The following is a 21,331-nucleotide window of genomic DNA, read 5'->3' as shown; positions in this document are numbered from 1 at the left end:
AGCAACGTTAGCTTTGCTACACCTGGCGAGTGCATACGCATGGTTATCATTTATTTGCGGCCGGCCGCCTCATCGAATTCATACGAGCTGGTTCCTTCTAGCTAATAAACAAATATTCGCGTGCACTGAGCAGGGCTTTCCACTCCCGAGCAGCAATCCTTCATGTCGCCGGCGTCAGCGGAGTTTTTTCCAGGGTGTCTTCGAAGTGTGACTTGCGGGTTGCCCACACCCTGCGCAAAACTTCGCGGCAAGCTAGTGAACACGGAGGACAAGCTTTCGAAACAGAAATGCCCTGGTGCCGTTTAAAAGATACCCTGTGGAGACTGCGACTGCGTGTGCATTGGTGAAACTGGAAAGTTCCCGAGACGCCTCAAGGAACGTCGCCGCGAATGCACTTGGCGAACACGTGTAAGCACAGAATCACAAGATTGGCTGCGACAGAGCCACAGTGGTATATATATATATATATATATATATATATATATATATATATATATATATATATATATATATATATATATATATATATATATATATATATATATATATATATATATATATAGTACCGGAAAGACACCCGCCGCGGTGGCTCAGTGGCTAAGGCGTTGCGCTGCTGAGCACGAGGTCGCGGGTTCGATTCCCGGCAGCGGCGGCCGCTTTTCTGGTGGAGGCGAAAAGCAAAAACGCCCGTGTGTACGAGATTTCGGCGCACGTTAAAGATCCCCAGGTGGTCAAAATTAATCGGGAGCCCTCCACTACGGCGCGCCTCATCGCCTGCGTTGCGTCGGCGCGTTAAACCCTACAATCAAATCAAAATCAAATCAAGTACCGGAAAGACACACGACAACCAGGCTCCTTCCGGAATCGCTAGTGATACCAACGACACCAGATATGATTAGCAGGACAGACGGCAACTTGCCCAGTATCTCTGCATGTGCGCGATCACGACGGCACATCCTGAGAGAATAAAAACAACGACGATGTCGGGCATTTCTACACACTAACTGGTGCGGTCCCTGGGAAGAGCAGCGCGGAAATGGAAATAACGTGTCGCGCGGCGCCTTGCAACGCCGCGCATTCTGAGAAAGGCCATGCATGCTCGCACCGGATGTCCTAACGGCCACCACATGGGGATGGACCCCGACGAAGGACTGGCTTTTCCCCCTTCCCCGGCCCTCAGCGGCAGGATGAAGGGAAGATGAAGAGAGACAGACGCGGTCCGGGCGCCGGAGCTCTCGGCCCGTCGTCTTCGGGTTCCACCGGAGCACTATTTCTTAGCTGCCCGCTGGGCTGTAAATAAACTACAGTTTTTGTATCGGAAGCTGAGTTCGTCGGTTGAGGATACCCGGGGTCAGATCCTCAGTGTTGCTGCGGCTTGAAGGAGAAGCCCCAGGAAAAACAACATCACGAAGATAACTGACGACATCTTGCCTATAGCCTCATTGTGATCGAGGATCCCGTAGGACATCCGAAACCCCAAAACTATTTGACTTGGCCCGGGACCGCAACTTTGTAATGAACTCAAAGCCTGACCAGACTGACATCTGTCAAACTCTGGACTACATTCGCGTGACCTTTCCAGCTACCTTCGTAACGGTTCTCTGCGCATTTGGTGGGGCTGCGGAGTCGAGAGTAACTTGTGAGGCCCTGACTCTGTCGTCTGCTACGCTGATCTAAATGTTTATCCGACAGCGGACCTCCGTTTCGAGCTTGTGGCGTCACGAATCCGGTCGCGGACACGTCCGTCGTGTGAATATACGGGCGGATGGACAGCGGACTTCAGTTGCGTTCGCGCGGAAAGGGACATGTCAGTCCTAGACGTACACGCGAGCGGGGGCAAGCCGGTTACCAATGCGCGGACTGCGCTACGTCTAACGTTGGCTCTGCTTTAAAAATTATCTCCTCGTGAAGATGATGGCCTCACCAAGAGGAATATTCTGCGCTTAAACCACGAATAACACCAAACTGATACGGACAAGTTTTCGCTATAAAAGTTGCTGTTACACTATAGCTCCATACGTATTGCATATACTTGAGATGAAATGGCACACAAATAAACTGATTGATTGATTGATTGATTGATTGATTGATTGATTGATTGATTGATTGATTGATTGATTGATTGATTGATTGATTGATTGATTGATTGATTGATTGATTGATTGAGATAAAGTATCGGTGCCAGCCATCCATTAGTGCCGCTGGGCACAAGCTGGCACTTTGGTGCAAATCATCCGCTGTGTTGATATAGACCGCAACGTTGATCATTCAGCAGTGCTCCACATTATACCATTGCAGCAAAAGTCTGCACGAAATAATTCCACTTCGCGCGAACGTTTTGGGCAACCTACGGGTTCTTAAACCCCTCGTTGACACGGAGTGGCACCCATAGCACAATAATTTAAGTTGAACGAACTTCCTCAAATAATTTCTCGGCCCTAATGGCTGCTGTATATCTTACCAAGACTTCTCGCGCCGAAGCTGTCGTCAACAGTCTGCAACCTCGGATCTTGGCTGCCATTTTGAGACGAGAAGATTTTTGTCACTGGCCTTCGTCGTCATCAGCTCACAAGGCGAATAAGGAACTCATACGCTTCCTGCGGGCGACGAACTTGAACGCAAGACTATAGAAATAGATACTCTAGTTACGATTACTGAACCTGAACGTTTAGTGCCCTAGCGCTGGACAAAGTTGTATTCTATTTGATGATGATGATGATTCCCTCAAAGTTTTTTGCACGGGGCGATTGGCCAGGCCTACCTCGGCTGTTGAAATACGTGAGGACCTCAAAATACTAATTTACTTCCGGAAAGAAGCCGTAAAAGGAAACCTATAGTTATGAATAAAACCCGAATTACCCATTAATTAGCACCCCAATTCAAACGACCCGAAGCAGAAAGAACATCTTGAACATTTCTATATATCCCTTTTTGCGTACCCCAAATTTGTCGCGCCAATAGATAATATAAGTGGAATCGATAAAGTTAACCCCAACGGCTCAATTGGGTCCTTCAAAAGCAGTTGTCTAGCGGCTGAAAAACGGTGACAGTCGAGAAAAAGATGTTCGATTGTTTCAGGGACCTGGCACCGCACACATAGTTCCGTAGGTGAAAGCCCTGATATGAACAGATAAATATTTAGCCTTGGAATTCTGCAGCGCAGCTCGGTGAAGATCAGTACGCATATTCCGAGAACCACAAAAATGAACATTACACCCGAACTTTAAATGTTGATACTGTTCAAATGATAGGAGTAAATCTGAACGAGTAGCGTCTAAATGCCAATATCGTCTTAATCTTGAACATGCAAAAAGAGCCAGATTAGGTATGCCGAATTGAACGGGAGCTGTGACAGCGAGATTAGCGAAATGGTCCGCAAGCTCGTTGCCCCTGATGTCCGTATGGCCAGGGACTGAAGCCAAAACGTACCTCCTTCGCGTGCCTTGGAACAAAAAAAAATCAATAGTGTGCGGTACAATGGAGAGTCGGAAGAGGAAGTTCATGCCGATATAACTGACATCGAATGGGATAATATGATGATTTCTGATACATGCTGCGGTACTTTGCATAGAGCGAGATCTATTGCTAAAAATTCTGCCATAAAAATGGTTGTGTAGTCCGGGATTAGTAGCGAATAACTCCAATCTATAGAGATTGTGAAAAAAATACCAAGTTGTAGCTTTCTCGCCATTTTCAGATGAATCAGTATAAATTACAGAAGAAGCAGGATACTTGGATAAATATTCAATTAAAATAGAGATTAACAGAGAGTGTGGGAGAGGTTTTGCAGCCGAAGGGAAGGGGTTTTGAAAGAAAAACTCAGTTTATCGCTCAATAGTGGATACCGGAATAAATTCATATAGTTTAATGAAATACAATCCAGGCATGTTTGAACGAATAGCACTTGGGCCGAAATACGTTTAGGCCACGGGGATGTAAAAAATAAACTCGGATCACAAATAAATAAGTACAGGCTTGGCAGCTCCAGAGGGGGCTTCGTACACGCGGAGGTAAGTTTGAATTGTCAGCAAGAGAAAGCGGACCCTGAGTTCAGGAACGCGGGCCTCTGAGTACAAAACCCGGTTCGAGACGAATCGGGGGAGGGCAAGGCAAAATCGAAGGATGTGCCTCTCCAACAGGTATAACGGTCGCAGTTTGTAAATAGGGCAACTGCAAAACAAGACGCAGCCAAACTCCATGACTGGCCGGACATAAAATCGGCACAACGGCAAAAGTGAATCCCGGCGCATTCTTGCTCGTTTCCCACCTAGCCTTTTCATGCGACAAAATGTTCTATCCGCTTTCGTGACTGATGCGTTATATGTGTATGCCAATCAAACGCAGAAGTGTATGTAATACCAAGATACTTCAGCGAACCCATCTGCGGAATGTCTTTATTTTTGTAAGCGAGAGAAATTGAAACTGGTCCTGCAACCGGGAAGACAAGTAGAGAACTCTTCGACGCATTTAGCGTTAAATGAATGCTGTTAAGCCATGTTTCTAACAGACATAAATAGGCCTGCAAACGTTCATATAACGAATGAATGGCGACTGCGGCCGCAAAGAACGCGATATCATCCGCACGAACGTAGGTTGTTGCATCTGGGAGTAGAGGAATGTCACTCATAAGGATGTTGCTAAGTAAAGGCGATAAAACCGATCCTTGAGGCACACCTCTAGTTTGTGGAAATCTGCCAGAAAATAGCCTTCCGTTCGTACAAAAGAATCCCCGATCGGCCAAAAGCTCCCTAATCCAAGCAAAAAAGGTATGCAGGCAGGTTTATGCGGGCTAGTTTGTTAAGTAAGATACTGTGCTCGACACTGCCATAAGCTTTAGCTGCATCTAAGGTAACTAATGCCGACACCATTTTTCCTTTTTGTGCTAAGCGGATCCTCCTAAGTCCACATGAGCGTTCAATATATAGCGTTCCATATGAGCGTTCCATCCCGGCCTAAAACCAATCTGATCAGGACTAAGCACTTGCGATGCGATGCGATGAGGCTTTGAGGGGGGGGGGGGGGGGGGAGGTAGGAGGAAAAGGCACTTGCCTGTCCTGTATGAAGAAGCCATCCGTTTAAAAACTATTCGCTCTAATAATTTTATCATGTTGGAGGTCAGAGCAATCGGCCTTAAGTTGTCTAATTCGAAATTCTGAGCCATGGCTTCTTTTTTTAGCAAAATTATCTTGGACACTGTCCAGTTGAGTGGTATCCAACAATACTTGAAACACGAATTTATTGCATTCAATAGAACTGGTTCGAATTCCTCAGCCAAAAATTTAATAGCACCAACAGTCACGCCGTCAAGCCCCGGCGCCGCAGATCGTGTGATGGACAAGGCCTCCGTCAGATCAAAAGACTAGACTGGCATAAAATCATCCGTTTCTGTAGGACTGATAAGACGGTAGTTACTACAACGAAAATAAAACTGCTCCAACATTTCTCCTTTTTTTCTTTTCTCTGCTTTATCTTTTCCCCCCATTTTTCCTTTCCCGCATGCAGGATAGCAAACTAGGCTTTAGCCAGTTTAACTTTGCCTCATTCCTTCTACATCCTTCTTTTCTTCCTTCATTCCGATTAGAAAACACCCTTGAATATTGCCCCCGAATATCTTAATTCATGTCAGTCGTTCTGTCTGCCTTATTCGGCGTAACTTGCAGCCAAGGCCACAGACACTCCTGTGTACCTGTTGTATCCAGCGTGTAGCAATACCTTTATTAAGAGCACACAATGTGTTTGCCTCCTGTTTGCAAGGGCAAGCGGATAATTAGGCGGCGGCTTGTCTTCCAGCAACCTGATGTCGACAAGCATCAAACGTCTTTTTCCGGAACAAAAACGTAAAACACGCGACGCGTGATGGTGAACACGCGATGCACAACGACAAATGACGCTGAGCTTCATCCAACGCACCTTATAAGTACATCTATGCCTGCTGTTGCTTCTATTTACATAAACTTTCTTTATTTTAATTTTCAGATTTCGTTTTAAATTTTTTTGTTTTTAGCTTTTTGTTTCCTAATTTTTAAAATTCTTTTTACGCTCACGAGCGTGCGTCTGCATAACCGCCTGATATTCGGCCGGACGAATCACCCTTGGGCTACCCATGGACCTGCGAACTTGAATCCAGTCAATCATCATCATAATCATCATCATTATAATCATAACCATCATCATCATCATCATCAGAGCTCCTTTAGTGTAAGGATTTAGTGTATGGCGTTTAGCATACACGCGCCACACGTTCAAGTCAGTTATTTCAAACTTCGCTTGAAAATATAAACGGCTTCTCAAATGCGAATGCGCTAACATACTGTTTTGTATGCTGAAATCAGCTGAGCGAAGCCACACTTGACGAAGTTTTTCTTCTGTGATACGCCCTGTTGTGCAGATATCGCAGCCGTTTGAAGCGACATAAAGGGCAGACACCACTTGTTTACATTTTCTCGACTGCCGTTAGCAACAACAGCTGTGTTGCCGCAAGCGAAACTTTCGAATATTTCGAAAGTTTCGAAATATTCGAAAGTTTCGAAATAATCGAAATATTGGAAGCTTCAAATCGGACTGGGCGAACGTGGCCGCAGTTTCATTCGTTTGTTGTTGCTGGTATTTCTCAGCGTCCCGCCGTGCCTCTCTACTACAATATGCTGACCACAATTACCGGAAACATTTAACGTTCAAAACACCCCCGAGCATTAATACTGCAAGACAAACACGGGGTCCCGTCTCGTATAGAACGCGTGCAGTTACAACCATTCCTTCTTGTCGAGTGTGAATAGGGAACAAACCAGGAAAAATTTCAGAACGATACACAGAACTAAGTCAGAAATTCGCATTACGTAGAATGTGGAGAGCAATATGAACTGGAGCAACAAAACGTCCCGAAGAAAGTAAAACAAACTTAAAAAGCGCCTCTTTGGGCGTTATAACTTCCAACTTTACACACACACACGCGCGCGCACACACGCACGCACACGCACATCCAGTCACGCACGCACGCACGCACCCACGCACATTCGAAACATGATGCGTATACATGCAGGCACCCGTATCTGCTCATGCGCACTGAAGGTCTGTATTAACGGTGCGTATCTTCTTCCCGTGATGTTCGCCCATAACTCCACAACTTCATTAAAAATTGCCGAACTGCCTCCTTTCCCCGCCTTCCTTTTTTGGCTGGTGCCGAGAGAAGACATTCGTAATAATAATGTTCGCGCGCAAAAGTCGTACCCATTAATAATAACGTCGTTCAATGCAGACCGCGGCGAGTGGTAAAAAAAAGTTGCGAAGAAAAAGGGTCAATTTCACTTCCAAAATTACAGCCGCAGGACCTATACGCCCTTTCGCAACCACTACGGCCGTTAGAACACGGTCGTGTGTTTGGCTATTTGCATATTTTCTCGCTATCTGGCACAATTTCTCCCCTGGCGCCCAAGTATGTATACGCACATCAAGCACGCAAAGGGGAGCGTGTGCGATAACTTACGGGCCGTTCGTCGGGGCTTAATGCGATTCGCCACGAGGTGAAAAAAGAAATGACCCGCCGAACTCCTTGCCGAGGGGCAGGTGATTTCACCGGGCTGGCCAGCTCCCAAGACCTTGGGGTATCGGGAGAACGTCTTCCCCGCCCTACATAGACGTTGCACGGGACTACTCTGTCAGAGGAGCAGCAGTAATGTTTTAAGGGGACTCACCTGATCACATTCCTGTGGGACTCAGTATAGTAAATTCATGACCCACAGGCTTAAAAAGCATCGTGTACCGATACGGAAGCTTTTGCAAGGTAATAGAGATGTTCTTAACGGCCTCGTTAGCTTATTAACACCAAAGTGTTTTATTCCTGGATACACCAAGATTTCAGCGACGTCATATCCGTCACGGAAGTGACGCCGGTGCCACGAAGCAAGCGGTCTGTAAAAGGTGCACCCCTGCACACAGGGTCTTCTTGCTGGGAAGCAACCTTAGTACTAAAGAGTATACGTTATACCACGGCCGCTGGATGAAAGGCGGCCGTGGTTACACTTAGGGTTGTTCGTTTTCGGGTTTTATATTTTAAGACGAAAGTCTTTTATCCCGGGATAAACCAAGATTTCACTGACGTCATATCCGTCACGCAAATGACGCCAGTACACCTTTGCCGAAGCGACCCACCAGCAGCACATCGCTTGCCAAGCACACCCACAAGACAGCCGCCAACCGGCAAATCATGCGCAGATGCCGATTTCGCTGCACATTTCACTTTCATGTTTTACCGATTCCTATGACAGAGTAATGAGCCACAGTTTCTTTTTTTCATATTTCGGGGGGTTTCTTTATCAGTAAGAATAATTGAGCAATTTGTGCGTCTCTAAAAATACAAGGGCCTTACTGGCAGGTTAACGATTAGGAGAGTGCTTCTGGAGTCAGTTAATCATTTGCAATTAATTGATTAAGTCTCATTAACAAAGAAATACTGTCCGGTTATACAGAGTGCTGCAAACATTGAGCACCAGGTATTCTTCGAGTAATGCCATTGCTCTTTATTAAAATCTTGTTGCGTGATAGCTGGGACACCTTATATAATGGTAGGGTACCAAATTATGAAGGGTCGGAGCGACTTTTATTTCATGTACCCCTCCTCTTTGGCCTTACTACTTCATTTTGTTTTGTTACTTTCTGCCTAGGGAAAGATGTGCCTAGCGCGGCACACTAACGCCTCCTGGTGGGCGTTAAATTACATTAATGGGCCACTCAACAATGCCCCACTCATTAATGACATTAAGGAACAGAACGTGCATTAATCGACCAGATTTAGGGGAAATCCCCAAGGTGGAGTAAGTTTCTGTGAAGGAAAGTTTGACATCCACCTAAATGCAGCCATACGGCTACAAAGGAAAGCTATACAGCTTTCTCGGGACCAGGACGAATTTTTCTTCAACTGCGAAGTTTCTGAGAAAGCTGTATAGCTTTCCTTTGTAGCCGCATGGCTGCATTTAGGTGGATGTCAAACTTTCCTTCACAGAACGTGCATTCTTCGTAGCTCTAACCAATGTAACCGTGCTGTGAAGGCTATGAAGCTGATGAGCACGAAGACGCGGGCTCGATTCCCGGCCGCGGCGGGCGCTTTTCTGGTGGAGGCCGAAAGCAAAAACGCCCACGTGTACGAGATTTCGGCGCACGTTAAAGATGCCCAGGTAGTCAAGATTAATCCGCGGGAGCCCTCACTACGGTGCGCCTCATCGCCTGCGTTGCGTCGGCGCGTTAAACCCTACAATCAATCCATCAATATATGAAGCAGATGTAGTCCCGCCGCATTCACTACCACTCCCGCTGCTCTTGTAAGTATTGAAAACGTTTCATACGTCCGCTCCATTACGTCCCAATCCTTAATGAAACTTGCTGCTGGGCTAGTTGGTTCATGATCATAACAACTGGGATTAGCGCTTTAAAGAACAGGACACACGTAAGAAAAAAACGGACAGGACTGGCGCTATCCTGTCCGTTTTTTCTTACATGTGTCCTGTTCTTTAAAGCGCTAATCCCAGTTGTTATGGTCCCAATCCTGCTCGTAGATTTCGAGTATCAGTTAGCAGTGCGGTGTTGACGAGCGGCGTTGAAATACCCAAGGAATTCCGCTACACAGGTGTGAAAGGGGCCGTGACGACAAAATGCAATTTTGTTCAACTTGAAAGAACTTGCCTGCGCTATAGCTCGACTGTATTCCAGCCACGAAAAAGCGTTTTGTAACTGAAAACCCGCAAGAAATGTGGAAAGACTCACTTTTCACGCTACAGAGACGCAATAGCGGCCAGCAATAAAACACGGTGTTGACTCCTTGTTAGCTAGCATTAAAGTGATACTACCAGACGGAACTAGGCGCACCACCAGTCACCGTGTCATGTTCCTTTGCGGTTTCTTTAATTGGCGACCGCCATGCAATCGCACAAACACGATTTTGTGACGTCATAAAAAAGTCGCCATTGCTTCGTCCGTATTCCTCGATTATTAGTTTGCGATAAAATTGTTATCACTGCTATCGGGACGAAACAGCATTTTCAATGCACCAAACTTTTACTTCGTCTCTACCACCTCTTTATTCCTCGAGGTGTATATGATCATGGCTATGGCGATGAGGTTAGTGTGGAGTGCATACAAACGGAAAAACGTTCTACGAGGCCAAAGCGGCTATTGAATCGCGCGGGCCCGACCTTCGCGCTGCTGCTGCGGCCTCCCGTTCCCTGTCGGTACGAATGTCAAGTAACGGAAACGACGGTGACTGCCTGATCGGCCCGGGACTCTTCCGAGCTGCCGCCGCCAAAAGGTCGCCCGAGGGAGCACCGGCGCAGCGCCCTACTTTTCCACCCCCCTCCTTCTCTCTCCCCCTCTCTCCCCCTCCTTTTTACTCGCCAATGTGTCGTCCTCGTCGTGACATTTTTTTTCCGCGCCACATACGTCGCCGGGGCCAGGTAGAGCGACACCGTTTTTCGCTGCTCATCCGCGCCGCGTTCGCTCTTTCTGATTCGTTCACCCCGACTCTCTCCGCGCGCCGTCTCGTCGGATTAGTTGCGTGCAGTGGGCCACGGTAAATGAATGGCCAGCAGCCGACCGGCTTGAACCTGGGGCGAAATTTTGAGTTGTGCCCGTTTCAAAAACCTTAGTTGATTTCTCTGTCATAGAAATCGGTAAAACCCGAAAGTGAAATGAGCATCGAAATCTGAAGCTGAGCATGATTTACGGGTCGGCGGCTGTGTTGTGGGTGTGCTTGGCGAGCGACGTCCTGCTGGCGGGTCGCTTCGGCAAAGGTGTCCCGGCGTCATTTCCGCGACGGATACGACGTCAGCGAAATCTTGGTGTATCCCGGCATAAAACACTTTCGTGTTAAAATACAAAACCCGAAAACGAACAACCCCAAGTGTAACGTAATTTTTAGTATAAAGGTTGCTTCCCCGCAAGAAGACACTGTGTGCAGAAGTGCACCCTTTACGGGCCGCTTCCTTCGTTGTAATGACGTCATTTCCGTGACGAATATGACGTCGGTGAAATCTTTGTGTATCCGGGAATAAAACATTTTCGTGTTAAAATACTCATTTCACGCCTGTTTTAAGGTAAGCCCTCGTTAAATCCAAGTCCGCGTAACAAGAAACTTGCTTCGTTGTAAGCGATACTTCGTGAAAAGCGAACACGTTGTTGCGCTCTCAATACACTGCACTAGGGACTATAAAACACTTCAAATAAGGCGATATTTCGAATATTTTGAATAAAGCGACTGCGTTATAACGACGTTTTTCTGTAGTCGCACTTGCAAGACTTTTAGAGGGGGACTCACCTGAGTGCATTTCCAAAAAAACCAACTAGTTCATGAACCACGGGCCTAAAAAGCACTGTGTATTGATACGAAATGTTTTACGATTCACAGAAATGTTCCTAACGGCGTAGTTTGCTTGTCTGAAAGATATATCACTTCTATAGTAAAAAAAAAAAAACTAAACAAGAAACACATTTTGGTTTACCTAGCTTTCACTAGATGGCGTGAGCTGTCAACAAGCAAGAGTTTTATTTCTTTATTTCAGTACACAAGTGAAATATTTCTCAAATGAGCATTTTGGGCCATTGTGAACATTTCGATGCATTTGTAACACTTTTTTGTATTGGTGCACGACGGTTTTTAAGACGCAAGTCCCATAGGAATTTAACAGGAGAGTCTCACTTAAAACTCAGAAACCAACGCCCCCCACATTGCTTGTATTGCGTCATGTTCGTGTCATCTGCTCTAAGCCAATCAAAGCTCGCTCGAAGTGGACAGTTTGAAACGGACATGAAATGGACAATATTTAAAAGTCCGCACCAGACTTCGAAAACAGAAGGGTCCGGTTTGCATGAACTTCAAAGAGGACGATTAAATGCGACGTCATTTGTAGAGCAGGCATGTTTAGGTGTCAGTCTTTCTGTACGCAACATTTTAGATGCGGAGCATCTTATAGTCTGGGCATGTCCTGCGTCGGCGTCCGCATTCACACTGCGCATGCGCAACTCTCCTCCTTCCCTCTCTCCCACAGCTGCGCGATACTCCAGCCACTTCTCTCGTACCAGCTGCGTGCACTTCGCTTTCGCTTCTCCCGCGTTCTCGCTTCTGCTTTCGCGGCGTATGCTCGGCGCTTGCGCATCTCTCCTCCCCTCGTCTCCTCTCCTTCAACCTTGAATGTAAATCGGGTAGCGCGCTGCGCGCGTTCAGTTCAGCGCTTGCTGCGGTTGACTCCACTTCACTCCGTTCTTCCGATGAAGTGTGATGGAAGCAACAGTACCGTCAGTTAGTGGGTTGGCGCAAGCAAGCGTCAGCATCACCCCACAAACAACACAACGGAAACACAACGGAACCCCGAGATGATCCGCATCTCCCCTTCGGGAAGATGGGGCGAATTTTTTTTGCACCGTCCTCCCACCCGCCGCAGCATTCCGTAACACGACACGACTAGGGAAGCGGGAGCATGGTGTGGGGAGTCAGAGAATGATTCCCTATAACACCAACTGCGATTCCCTACAACACAAACTCAACCCACAGTTTCCACACGTGAAATCTTTCTCTTAGATTAATGCTTATTCACGAGCAGTTTATATGAAAGATAGCGAAACGGAGCGGCCAAATACCTTCTCAGTCATCTTACAAGCACCGGCTGTCAAAGAGAAGATGGATATATTTTGTCCAGACGCTTGCCGGTAGTCTAACGAACACCAGTGCCAAAGGGAAACAAGTACGTCCGGGTTAGAGAAAAAGGGAGAGGATTCTTTTGTTAACTGAAGAGGTAAACCTTACACAACGCTGTTAAATATTTGAGATGACTGGTGAAGATACAGTGGGGACACCGGGCATCCGCGGGCTGAAGAGATACCAGGAAGGAAGCATCATCCGTACGGGACTCAATGCCAGCGATGGCGTGCTGCACTGCCCACCAAAAGCTCAACTTATATTTAATACATGAAATCTGAGTTCACGATGACTCAGCGGGTTGAGGGCGTAAAACAAATGCGGTAAAGAAATGTGAAAACGCGTAAACGACAAAGGGATCATAAACTCTAATTCTACCGAACGGGCGGGTGTATTGTGGGAACGTTATTTGTAACCATTCGGCGCTGTTACCATCACAAAAAAAAAACTGCGCGACGATAGTGACGGAATGATGACAGCGCAGTTGTGGCGGTATTTAGGCGACAACGGGACCAGGCGGCCGCTTGCTCGGGCGTAATCCTGAGTCGATGTCGCTCATCACCGGCTGCGAGGAGCGAGCGCTACCGCGCGCACGACGTCAGCGGGTCACGTGAACAGCGCGCTTCCCAGCTTATTTTCAGCCACTCTCGCGCGCCTCCTCCGCAGGCGTTCTTTCGAGCGCGAGAAGGCAGGAGGGACAACAGTTCTGGGGCGGTATTCTCGAGTTTTGTCCCTTTTGCGTCCCTTTCAATAGTGTCCCTTTTGGCGAGCCCTGATTGGCTAAAAGCAAACAACCGGAAGTGACGTAACGCAAGCGCAACAAACCTACTGCCAACGGCCACTGGTTAACCGGAAGTACGTCACGATGAAAGGGACTCAAAAGGGACGTTTTCAAAAGGGACAGTTACGAGAATACCGCCCCTGGATCGTCTGTATTGGCGTACACTTCCGGCTTTGCTAGAAAGCTGGCTTTGCCGCAAAGCTTTTTCTGGCTCGACGACGTATTCGTCACTAAAGTAATCATGACATCACAACTACTGCAGCTGGGGTGCAAGAGATGGAGAGGGAGAGAGAGAGAGATTAAATAACTGAATTCTCGACTTGTAAATGGCCAAAAAAAAGGGCGTGTTTGCCCTCTTGCAGTGCATGCTAACTTGCTCTCACTCTGAGCGACGGCATTGACCGTTCTCGAAGCGCGGTACAGCGAAATTACATTATCATGCGAGTCATTTTGTGGGACGATGTGCATCAGTGGCGATGACATCAAGCACTGTGCCGACTCCAAAGAAAGGGACTGGCTGTGCGGAAGAGCCTGAAGACGAGAGCGACGCGCGCACGCACGCATATATATATATATATATATATATATATATATATATATATATATATATATATATATATATATATATATATATATATAGAGAGAGAGAGAGAGAGAGAGAGAGAGAGAGAGAGAGGTGGTGAGAGAGGGAGAGATGACTGTCTCATATAGCTGTAGTACTCTACCATATTTCAACGCGAACTGCCGTATTTTCTTTCGTATAACCCGCCCTAAAATCCGCACCCCGTTTTCAGCTAACCGGAAAAGAAGAAAAAAAAACTCGCGTATTGCCCGCACATTTGATACAGGAGAGGCTGCAACAAACCTACTGCTCAAGCAACACGTCACATACTATGTCGACAGAAAAGGCGTATATTTAGCAAGTAAAATACACTTACTGCAGGGCCAAAGTCACAATTCCCTAATAAAATTCAGTTGTTAGAGTGCGCTAGTCCTTGTTTTTTTCTTTTTTGTCCTTGTATACTTTGCGCAATCGCTCTCATGAAAGGCTTAGTCAGTGTTACTGCGTAGGAGCTTCATGGCACACCGCGCATTGCCGTGAAGCTGCACTAAAGCAAAAGAACCCCGCTTATTATCTGCGCGCGCATTTTTGGTGCGGGTTATACGCGTGAAAATACGGTATATACGCGGACGCGCCGAATTTATACGCACGGCCAAAGCTCCCAGGCACTGCACGCTATTAGCCGGCCCGAGTTCGTAGGTCTGCGGCGAAAAAGGCTTGCATTTTTAAAGCGCGACAATGAACGCCGGACGTGACAGGCATCAGGCTTTGAGGTGGGCCGCAGCCGCGCAACGAAGGACAGCGCCGAAGGAAGCAGAAGGGGCGAAGTACGATGGAAAATAGAAGGAAAATAAAAAAAACCAAAGAAACGAAAGGGGAGAGGTTATGGGCACTGGGGTGGCTTATAACCTAATTTCCATCTTGCCGCGTTACGCTACACACGAGGCTTCTAGGGATCGATGTTTTGCAAGAAACTACAAAACGATAAAGTCCAGGGAGAAAAGGTCGGCAGGTGCATGGGGACATCATCCGCCGGGTAACCGCTAAACATGCTGCCCGTCTCGTTGGGAGAGTGATGGCACTGTGCGGGTCGAGTTTGAATGACTCGGGGAAAGCTTTGCGAGCTTCTTTGTGCTTTTCTATAGCGCAGTCAGTCAGCATAGATAAAATACAATAATGGAAGTTGACCTTTAGGTGAGAAAGTCGTCGAGCGAATGATGTGCCGCATATATGAGCTGGTGATTGAGCACGAACGAAAGAGCGAGCAAGCGGGCGTTCCCAGAACGTCGTGCACAGATGCTGTCCACTTTGAAGGCGACCAGACTTATGAGTGCGTGCCGTGTGTGGATGCGGTCACTTTTCTGGATACCAAATGACAATCCAACAAAATAGGTGCTTCCCAACCATTATGATTGACAAGGAAAGCGGCTTTCGGACATTTTCGCGTATCAGTTTCAACCCTACCAGATAACGTTTTAAATTGCGCGTTTACGGTTTAGGCTCACAATGAAACGCGTTCATTGTGGCCTGCAGAGCGTGTATGCGACCCATCTACCTTATCGCAGTAGCCCGACCAACGCCGCCTGTATAAACAATGCCTAACGCGTGAGCGAAAAATGGCCAAACAGCCACTCTCCTGTTGCTCTCTCCTACGCTTCCCCGCTGCGTAGCCTTCCAGCGTGCTGTCGTGTCCGCCAGCCAGCGCCGCTTCTCGGAAACTATGCAAAATAGTGGAAAGTTTGTTTAGCGTTCCCGAGGCGGCGCTCCTACGCCTACTTGTTTTTCACCATGCCTGTCTGTCTTGGTCTGTCACTGATAAAACTTCCTTTGTCACGAAGCAAAATCCCTTGCGCTGCCGTAGGCTGATGCCAGCTTTGCGCGCTTATCTACTCGGATCACAGGCCCTGAAATGTTCTGAGTGGGGCATCCCACCTCTATCCCCTCCGCATTTAGGTATTGTTTTGACCCCGCTGTTCGCACTCCGCATCGGTACGCACTTCTAAAATTGAGGACGTACTGTAGAAGCGCCAGGACAGCGTGACGGGATCCCAGCTGCTTATCCTTTTGTTTCCTATAATTTTCTAAAGTTTACAAGCACTTGATATTATTGGAAAGTAATCGTAGAAGTGAGCGCCTGAACAAAAAACGTGCACGCAATTTTTTCTTATCTAAATACTCCAGAAAGAAAAATATCAGTAAAATAATGGCTGCCCCATCCGAAAATATCCTTTTTCTGTTAGCTATATGTCTACCCGACAATCAGTATGTTCTTACACTATTTCAGTCCGCCTCCGTCTTTATCTTTGGAAAAATGCAGCAAGTATGAAGCGAGCGAAACGTTGAACGAGATCCCCAGTGCGCCACAGAACTAGCGCCCCGTCGCGGCTAAGATGTAAGCGAAACGGCCCTTGAAGCCCAACAGGCAAGCTGACAGACGTAGAAGTGGGTGCGGCGTTTGCGACTCGCGAGCAGTGACGTAAGGCGAGATGTCCGCCGGCACGCGCCACATAGCGGATCAGTGCCTGAACTAAGCGTTCCTACCCTTCCCATTGAAAAGCGCGCGACGCGTCAGGCAATGTTAATACAGGCGGCGTTGGCCCGACCGGCCGCCCTTTCGAGAAGTCGGGAAGATTATTGAGACGTGTATAGTACTGCGCAGCCATCCAAGGCGCAACAGCACACAACAGATAAACCTCAGGGCCACAGGGCGATAAAAAAGGCCCGGTTTACATCCAAGCGACACTACTTTCGAGGCCCTAGCAACTGCTCGAGAACGGGGAAAAAATATTTGTCCTTTCAGGAGGTGAGAGAGCGCCAATGACGGTCGCACTAAATGACAATATCGTGTCTTTTCTAGCCGTCTTATCACGTTCCGAAGTCGTAATAATCACCGTGAAAGGTAAGGTTTTAGGTGATCACACTGCATCGCAGGAAAGCGTCCGAAGGTGTACTCCAAGGTTATAGTGCGCGAGAGCCTTATCGCCGAGCAGCGTGACGAGAAGGGGGCGACTGTTGCGTATATATATCACGAAGCAAGGGGTATATCTATATGTACGCAGTGTCTACAGTGCCGTCCGACAGCACTCTAGCTCAGCGCTGCTGGCATCGTCCCAACCGTCTGTCGTTCGGGGGCGGTATTCTCGTGTTTTGTCCGTTTTGTGTCCGTTTCAAAAGTGCTCGTTTTGAGCAAGCCCGGATTGGCTAAACGCGAACGCCCGGATGTGATGCCATGCAAGCACGGCGGAGCGATGAGGCGCGGCTTCTCGGAGCAGACGATTCGGAGCAGACGATTTTTCGTCGCCTTGTTGGTTCGCTTGCGGAACAATAAACACATAAAAGAGAATAGGTTTAGTCGTTTAAAATGTGTTCACAAGAACAGTTGCGCAAAAGTCAACGCAAAGCCCGCCTACAACTGGGAGTACGTCACAATAAAAATTGGGCCCATCTCCCCGCGAGGCGGACTCGAGTAAATGCGTCGCATAGGGGGTGGGTGTATTGCGTTAACGTTTAGTGTTTGGGGAGTTGGTGGTAGTGAATGCGTTGTATCAGCAGCTTCTTGACGTAGTTTGAATGAGTCAAGGATATAAGGCGCGTTCGTAGCCTTTTATTCTGTGTCGGTTTTGTGGCGCAGTGGGAAGAGCACCATGTACCTCGCGTTCCGCCCGCAGGGTCGAGGGATCGAAACCAGGCGCCGGATAGTATTTTTTTATATAGTGTAGGGGGAGGGGTGCGGACAACGACGGTGTGGACTACGACGGTGCGGACTACGACGGACGTCAACGCGGGTGACATCGTGAGTTACTGAAATGCTCTGCATTTAAAACGGACGCAAAACAGACGTTTTGAAAACGGACAAACACAAGAATATCGCCCCTGGTGTAGCGGTTGCGTCACAGCTTCTTGATGCCATAGGTGGTGGTTCAAGACCAGGTCTTGCCTCCATTATTTTTTTAACCTTTAAATTTATTATAATTTTCATGTCTTAAGTTAGGTTTTGGTGTTTTAACTGTTTGCTTTGTGTTCCTTAGGTTATATTATGCTAGTTTAGGTTAGGTTACCTCATCTTCCGTTAGGTAGAGCGATCTAGTGCCAGACACGGCATTTTTTACGAAATGTTGGTGGACGTCGATATAGGGGTGTGCTTATAGTACCGTTGGACGCCACTCTAGACAAAGCCATATATATATATGTATGACCCAAGACATCTATACCGAGGTCGGCGAAAGCTAAGGAGCCCCGAAGCCATGCTGCTCCTTCGCGACGATGGATAACGTAAGCGTAGATATACACCCAAAGGCATCGTCATCATCATCCGTAGAGCGATTAACTCGTGGACGCTTTTTACGGGCCAACAAGCTTGCCAAGCGCCGCCACCTAAATAATTCCCTGGGCCATGGTGAAAAACTAATGAAATCACATTTTCGTTTAAAGACTTATTGCTGGAACAGCACAATTCTACTAGCTTCCACGTACGGGCCTATATCTACGCCGGACCGAATGCAATCACTGACAACGAGTGCAACTGATAAGACGGAAAGCCTGAAGAGCCCGTCAACAAGAGGCTGCTGTGATTGGGCTTGGCTGAAAAAAGAACTGTGGTTGATTCCTCTCTCACAAGAATCGGTAAAACACTACAGTGAAATTTGCAGCGAAATGTGCAGCTGAGCATGATTTTCGGGTCGGCGGCTGTCTTGTGGGTGTGCCTGGCGAGCGAAGTCCTGCTGGCGGGTCGCGTCGGCAAAGGTGTACTGACGTGATTTCCGTGACGGATATGACCTCAGTGAAATCTTGGTGTATCCCGGGATAAAACGCTTTCGTGTTCAAATATACAAGCCGAAAACCAACAACCATAAGAGTGTAACGTACTCTTTAGTAATAAAGGTTGCTTCCCCGCAAGAAGACCCTGTGTGCAGGGGTGCACCCTTTACAGGACGCTTGCTTCGTTCTACTGGCGTCATTTTCGTGACGATATACGTGGGTGAAATCTTTGTGCATCCCGGAATAAAACACTTTCGTGTGAAAAAAATGGTCGTGTATCTGCTCCCTTCACTGCAAATGTCGTCGAAAGACGATTATCTGCAAAGGAGGTTTGTTCAATTCAATTTTCCCGCGTTTGCGCTGCTCACGCGCCAGCTGTTGGGACGGCGCAATTTTATCTCGCCTCGCCTACACCATTTTTAACGCGTTTTTTTTTTATTATTCGATGCGAACACACGAATGCAACGTGTATTCTTAATTAAGAGGATGCTGGCACTCTCGGTTATGCACTCCCATTTCGGCTCAGACTTGCCTGAGGTTTTCCTCTGCGCTGAATAATGGGCCTCCTCGATTATCAGTCCCGGATCGTCCGCAGACTGCCCGAGACGCGATCCGGCGCTCGTTTTTTCCATGCTTCCGGTCCGAGGGCAGTTCTTGGACTGCCCGCGGACCGTCCAGGGCTGGTAAATCGAGGAGGGCCAATGTGTACACGTGTCACCCACGTCACCAGTTCATTTGCAACGAAGCAAACAGATACATGGCCTTTTTTTTTTGGTTGACCGCCAAGTCGTTGAATCGAGTGGCAGAGAGACAAACAGACCAAAATATTCGCTTCTAGGCGGCCATCCCAACAAAGACTGCCGTCCTTAAAAAACACTGTCAGGACGCGAGCGCGGAAAAGTCCAATCACACGACGGGAACAATGCTGTTTGTTTACGAGCGTGACAGTGCTTCGGGCGCGTAAAATACGAGGGCATGCAAAACAGGAGCTTGTGTGAGCAAACGTCTAAACCACGTCCCGCGCATCCAATTACCTCGGGCTGTTTTCCGTCCCGTCACTAATACAGAAATACGACAGCCACCACGCTTCGCTGAACCATTTTGTCGTTGCCGTGCGCAAAAGCGTTAGAGACCAGATATTTGTCTCGAAAAAACCGTCTCCCCCTGCTGGCGAATATACCCACGAAATTTATGAAATGAAGGACAGTGAAGAGGAGTTCCAATACAGAGCTCGAGAAGATGCAGGCACTAAGGTAAATAGTGCCGTTGTCATTCTCTGTGGTGTTTTGCGTTATTCAAGGGACATCGGTGCCAACAGGACTACCTTTCTGCGCGGCGAAGTTCATTACCGAAACAAGTTTGCTTCAGGGAGCAGATCAAGCTTACTGATTTAACTTTATTTTGATTTCTTGTTTGTTCTTTTTTTTTCAATTTATCGTACACGTACTCCTGCATCGTCGTTTTTTTACTTTAACAGGTGTCGTTTAAGCGTCTGCCCCAGGGCGAGACAAGTGCGACATCGTGCTATTTCCTACCGCTTTGTTGCTTAAATTCCGTATACGAAAAACGAGACGCTGTTAAAATGCTTAGTACGACGACAGCCGAGGAATTCGTTTAAAGGTGCTGTTGTCAACATCATTTATTTCTATACATTCTGCGCGAAGAGTAGTTTTGTTTGAACAAGTGACGCGCGCGTGCGTGTTCAAAAATGTAACCAAGAAACATTGGCAGATTAATTTTTGCAGGAAGCCAAGAAACCCACATCTATTTATAGCTGCACTAATACTGCAAGGGTATAGTATACACCAAAGTAAGGCTTACCAACCGCAAATTCAAGTTATTTAACTTTCACGTCGTGTTTCGCGACGCTTTTAAAAGTGTTTGTAAATAGCTTACCCATTTTTGCACAATGCTGGTCGACCACCCTCGACATACTCGAGTCACGGCCCGGGGGTTAAAAAGAAGATCCCCTTCACCCCGAGAAGTCGGAGTGGCGCTGGCTACCACCCCCAAAGACAGGAAAAAATTACATTGACATAAATACCCCAGAAAGTGGGGGGAAATATAGCCCCGCCGGTAGCGTAGTGGTTATCGCACCAGACCGGTATTCTGGAGGTCGTGGGTTCGGATCCCACCTGGCGGGCATTTTTTCTCCACTTTCTTTCTTTCCAAATTCTTTATCTGTTTCAATGACCTACCACAACCTCCCCTTTGCTTTCCGAGGTTTTCTTGACTGCCAACCTTTATTTCTGTCTTTATTTCCAACCGCAGCGGTGGCTCAGAGGTACAGCACTCGCCTCGTATGCGGAAGGTACTGGGTTCGAATCCTGGTACCGCCGGACACCCACCGGTTTCTTTAATGGGTACAGGCGTCCCTGGTCGAGTGCGGACCCTTGAAAGGGGAATCCACGTCTGGAAAGCTGCCTTTACCCTATCGAGGGGCCCCTGACCCTTGTCCATCTGGCGGGGACCCCGGCCATCATGCCGCGTTGCGCCATTGCCGGGGGTGAAAGAGTCTGGCGGCTTGTCCTGCCACGGGCGGTTGCGAGTT

At 47.6% G+C, this 21,331-nt stretch overlaps 1 protein-coding gene across 2 annotated transcripts in view; it reads right to left on the bottom strand.

Moving 5' to 3' along the window:
• The window catches only part of LOC144142599 (uncharacterized), a 47,370-nt gene that overhangs the window by 8,389 nt on the left and 17,650 nt on the right, over window positions 1–21,331 (bottom strand). The gene's annotated exons all lie outside the window — the stretch shown is intronic.

This window comes from Haemaphysalis longicornis, unplaced genomic scaffold (assembly GCF_048455015.1).
Source record: "Haemaphysalis longicornis isolate Haplotype H1 unplaced genomic scaffold, Haemaphysalis longicornis Haplotype H1 scaffold_6, whole genome shotgun sequence".
Taxonomy (NCBI): Eukaryota; Metazoa; Arthropoda; class Arachnida; order Ixodida; family Ixodidae; genus Haemaphysalis; species Haemaphysalis longicornis.
The sequence above is the reverse complement of the archived record's forward strand: the minus strand, read 5'-3'. Positions and strand labels throughout refer to the sequence as shown.